This window comes from Octopus bimaculoides, chromosome 10 (assembly GCF_001194135.2).
Source record: "Octopus bimaculoides isolate UCB-OBI-ISO-001 chromosome 10, ASM119413v2, whole genome shotgun sequence".
Taxonomy (NCBI): Eukaryota; Metazoa; Mollusca; class Cephalopoda; order Octopoda; family Octopodidae; genus Octopus; species Octopus bimaculoides.
The window spans coordinates 63,163,648-63,169,451 of NC_068990.1; positions in this window are offsets into that span (position 1 = coordinate 63,163,648).

Below are 5,804 nucleotides of genomic sequence, written 5' to 3' on the forward strand. Positions count from 1 at the left end.
ATAATTTCGATCAAAAAGGATCGCGGGAAGAAAAAAAATAGATAGATAGATAGATAGATAGATAGATAGATAGATAGATAGATAGATATTTATTTATTCTTTTATCCGTTTCAGTCATTTGACTGCGGCCTAACTGGAGCACCGCCTTGAAGGATTTTAGTCGAAAAAATCGACTCCAGGACTTACTTTTCAAGCCCAGAACTTATTCTCTCTCTCTCTTTTACCAAATTCCTAAGTTACAGGAACGCAAACACACCAACACCAGTTGTCAAGTGGTAACGGGTGGAACAATACCGACACACAGACACGCACATACATATTTTGAAATATAGGTCAAAATTTTATACCCGTGGTCAATGATGAGTTCTTGTCATTAGCTCTTACCATTACGCAATTTACGACATCTTTGGCAAATTTTATATGGCGACTGAAGGAGGATAAAACAAAGTACATCATTAATTGGTCTATAGTGAGACATGCAAAACCATACAATATAATTTCCAGGAGATGTTGTCTCTGCTCCGAGGAATCCCTGTCTATTCTGTGGACTAATGAGAAGATACTTAATAGAATTTCTGAACGACTATCGAGACACTTATACGCACATAAATGTAATTTCGCACAATGCAGTGAGAATGAACTTTGAGTAAACCCGTTAACTTAATGTAATTTAATTTACTTTAAGGTATGGACGACTTAACTTTACTTTTACCCTCCCCATTCTTCTAAACACTAAGTAAATAACTAACTCGCTTTGTGATCATGAGTACATCAAACCTCGCGTGTGCATATGTTCACATTTTTGCTGATGCTTTTATGAGCGTGTGTACTCGTGCCATGTAGCTTGCCCGAGGCGTTTATACATCCATATCTGTTAACGGTTATTTTCAATACTTTTCTCGATGGACTACGTGTTCGTTTCTCTTTTTGTCTTCTGCAATTTTATTTTTGATGTTCTATATATATGAAAGTTTTCCCTCCGTCTGGCTGTTTTTCTCTCTACAAAACAGTAAGTTACATTGTAGAACAGTCATTTTAACGAGTTGTTTTTATTTATCTATCACCCGACGAGATACATCTGCACCACTGAATGCTGCTGAACCAGTTGTTGAGTGTCCCACAAGAGGAATCGATGCTAGATGTGTCGAAACAATTGTCGTGAAAAATAATAAATTCTCGTATATTCCATCTTCTGTCTTTCATTTGTTATATATACATATATATCTTACTTGTGTCAATTGTAACTTTAATCAGGTTAAACAACAATATTAACCACTAGGAAACAATGTAGATGAACATGTACACGGGCAAGTTATCGGTTGAAGCCATTTCTGTCTACTCATTCTCTTGAACAATCTCAGTTGACTGGTGACAATAACAAAATACCCATATACACCACAACTATAACAATCAAATATTTAGGAAATAGATACTATAGTTAATTTATTCATGTTTGTCACATATACAGGCCAGTTAATGATAAATGGCTGGCCCTATCATATTTTATGAAATGCAAACTGCAACATCCAGCATTGTTTTCAATACAGAAGTGTTTAACTTGTGAAACGCTAGATAGCTTGAGGCATATTCGTGTGATCAGTTCAAAAATTGTCATCTAATTGCAGTTTTGCAAAAGTCAGTAAACCTCACTAAAATATTGTATCATGCAATAATCAGAAAAGTAAATTTAGGTAAAGGAACTCTATAAAAGGAAATAGAAATACGTTTTTATGATTAAAAAAAGAAATTTAATTCAATTTGATTGATGAATTACTTTGATAAAAACCGGTATTTCTTAATTCAATATTTCCATTTTTTTTAAATCGACCGATGAATTTTATAAAATAATCTCAACTGGTTTTTTAAAGAGCAAAAGAAGAGTTTTGTGCGAATTTTCTATTTGTTAATATCACCTCATTCCATTTTTTTTTTAATACATTCTTTGTGTTTGTGAACGATGTTGGCAGCAGAAATTAGAGGCTACCATATCACTTTGAGATAATTAAAAAAAAAAAAACGTTTCCAACAGTAAAACCCACAAGAAATTTTTAAATTTCAGTTAGACTTACATTAAAATTTCTTTTTTCTTTTTGAAGAATTCTGGTGAACAATAACATTTAACACTGGCATTATTTCCCGTTTAGAATTTAAAAAAAATTAAAATGCAGGGAACTTCCATAAGAATAGTTTTAAATTGATGCGTTTCAAAGAGAAAATACTAAAATACTAAACAGGACGAATTTCCGATAATTAGATTTTGACAAGAAAAAGTTGAATGAAACCTAAGTGGATGGATTTTAGTATTTTTCTTAAACTGAGTTAGTTTAAGGAAACGATTACATGTTATTTAGACAGCCGTTGACGGGTATTATTGTTCATGTATTTTTATAGAGAATCAATTCTTACATTCTTTGAAAATATGTCGTCAGCAAACATCTTCTGTACCAATAAATAAATCTATTTTGCAGACGATAAACGATTGCTAATGAAAAAAATAGACAAAGAACTAAATGTGAAGTTACTTTGCAGTTTAAAAATTTAAATTGCATCATTGAATATAATTCGATTTTTATCCTGTGTATATGCTTCATCTAAGGTGAAGCTATTATCTGCTTAGTTGCCACAATGATGATAAATATTAGACCAACCTAATCTGTAGTGTAGATTTTTTTTTAAATCCCTAATGAATTAAATTAATATAATCCAATTGATTAGATTTATAATACAGTAGAACCTGTATTTTGCTGCACTGCCGAGTAATTTGCTGTACGAGCAGAGGTTCATACGAATTTTTATCTCGAAGTACAAGTGGAAATCCGTTGTACGATCCAATTTCATACAAGCAACCGCTAGTCGGCGATGAGCTCACACATGTCATCCAAACAAGCGCAGCTTTCGCTCGCTCAGTTAACGTTTTTCTCTCGTAAGGGCAGTATCTTTGTTGTGTTTTTCCCACTGTTTTTGTTAAGTATTGTGCAACTTTTGCTATAATATTATAATAATTAGTTGCGCTAGGCATACGTCCTAAGAAGACTAGCGCAAAGGACAGTGCTGAGAAGAAAAGCTTAAATTAAGCGAAGTGAGAGAGAAAACGCTAAAAATTGTTCTTCCTAAAGTCTTAATGGAAGGAGATTCGCCTACCAAACTGTAATCATCCTCCTCACCGTTCTATCGTCTTCCTCGCGCACAAACCGTCCCATCTCTAAGGTAATTTAGTTAATAAAACCAGTTTACATATTCCTTTTGAACTCTCCTTTTTATAATCGTCATTTTACTTGTAATTACGTCTTTTCTGTTTTAAAATTCATAAAATACTTTTGGGTGGTTTTGGGGGACTGGAACGGATTAGTTATAATTTAGTTAATTTCAATGGGGAAAATTGATTTGTAAAACGAGTAAATTGTAAAACAAGCTCGGTCATGGAACGAATTAAAATCGTTCTGCAAGATATCACTACATTGTAATATCATATTCTACACATTCTAGAGTGTTAAATCATTTATCGTGTCGAATTAAACTCGTACTGCGAGATATCACTGCATTGTAATATCATATTCTACACATACTATAGAGTTAAATTATTTATCGTGTGGAATTATCAAAACATGCAAATAAAAGATGGTATGCTTTCTTACTTTTTCAGTTTGAGAGTAAAGGTATAAACGGTATGGAATCAAGGTTACATAGAATAGATATTGTTGCAATAAAAGGCTCTAAGTTTTTCAAACAGCAGACACTAATTGGTTGAATCTTAGCTTTATGCTTCTCTCAAAACTATTATCCTGGTTTGTATAAAAGATTAATTATTGAAGTAAATATAATCTTCTCAAAGCGTATGTTATTGGTCTTGAATAAACCAATCAGAAAATAAAAAAATCTGGTACTCATTGGCACTTCAAGGAGTTGGTTGAGATGACTCTAATTTTCCGGGTCTCTCGAGCGATTCCGAATAACACTTAACAGGTCAATTCTCTTTGGAGACTGGCGTGTCATATCGGGTACAAACTGGGAAACTACGTCTTTTACACTTACCCAGTTGAACTTCCCAATCGAAACAGAGTTGAAATTTTCATATATCTTACATCAAAAGACACGGCGTTATTTTTATATGTCACATATTTTATTATCCCACCTCCAAACTTAAGATTCATTTGAATTAATTTTCACTTTTCTTGGTATATACATATGTTTTCGGACGATTACAATCCCTGTCAGCGTATATGTATACAATTATTTACTTTGATTACAGTATTAGAGAATTTTAGGTCTTATTTCTTGCAATGTAGGTATTTCTAAAACCCTACTAACATCTAATGACAATTATAGTTTTCCCTCTTGGTAAAACATTGCAGACTGCAGTCTACATTAATTTCTACATATATATATATATGACTGTGGATTTTCATGGATGAGTTCAGGAATTGTGGGTTTTTTTCTCTAAATTATATATTTATATATTATATATTGTGAAACTTAATTTAATTTTAATTTTGATAAATTAAATTAAATTGAGTTTTTACCTGTAAATTTGGATATATATATTTGGATATATATATTCAATCCAAACATGAACAAGCAAGAAAAAACACGAAAAAGCTACGACGCGAGGACGTGGAGTAAGTACAGTGTTATTAGACGCTCATTAAAGGAAAGAAAAGAGGATTTCACGTTTCGAGCGGAGCTCTTCATCAGAAAAATAGAAAAAGTTCAAAGAAGGGAAGACGGAGAAAGAAAATCTCCAACGATAGACACGCGGTCATATACATATATGTATGTATGTATGTATGCATGTATGTATGTATGTATTGCACAGAGGATATTATGCCACCGACATTGCCACCTTAACATCAGGTTCAGAATTCAGCTAAGTCTGGGGTCACGTGCCATACGCCTCCTATACAACTTTGATTTACAACACAAATTCACTGCATCCAAATTTCTGTTCCTCAACATACTATTTAACATTATCAAAGAAGAATAAGATCGCTTCATCTTCAAACAAAAGCTGGACAACTTTCTTCAAGGGATACCAGATAAGCCACCCATACCTAGATACATCTCAGTCAAAAACAACTCCCTACTTAAACGGGCCAGGATAACACAAATTTTAATTTACAATTGACATGGCCTGGGTCAAACTTTAGTCGGAAACATATCTAAATTATCTACGCTATACATAATGTATGTCCATATGAAAATAATTGCACACATACATGTGTGTGTGTATATATATATATATATATATATATATATATATATATATATATACATATATGTCAATATGTATTTATATATAAATAATACAAAATGGGACAAGAACGCAAATATTCGTACATTTGTATACAGATATGCGTGTGTGTGCGTGCATATGTGTTGTCCCACATACCACTTGATAACCGGTGTTGGTTTATTTATGTAACCATAATTTAGCTGTTCAGCAAATGTTCCATTAGAATAATTAGCATATTTTTGACTAAACATTTCAAAGCGGTGTAACAGCATGGCCGCACTTCAACGACTGAAACAAGTAAAATTTGAAAGTCACTATATAATATACCATATTTGCATGTACCTACCCAACTACCTACCTACCTACCTACCTACCTACCTACCTACCTACCTACCTACCTACCTACCTACCAACCTACCTACTTCCTGCACACATACACACAAGTACACACACACATATTGATATGAATGTGTGCGAGGTGAATGTGTGTCTGTGTGTGTGTGTGTATGTGTGTATGCATACGTTTATATATATATATATATATATGTATATATATATATATATATATATATAT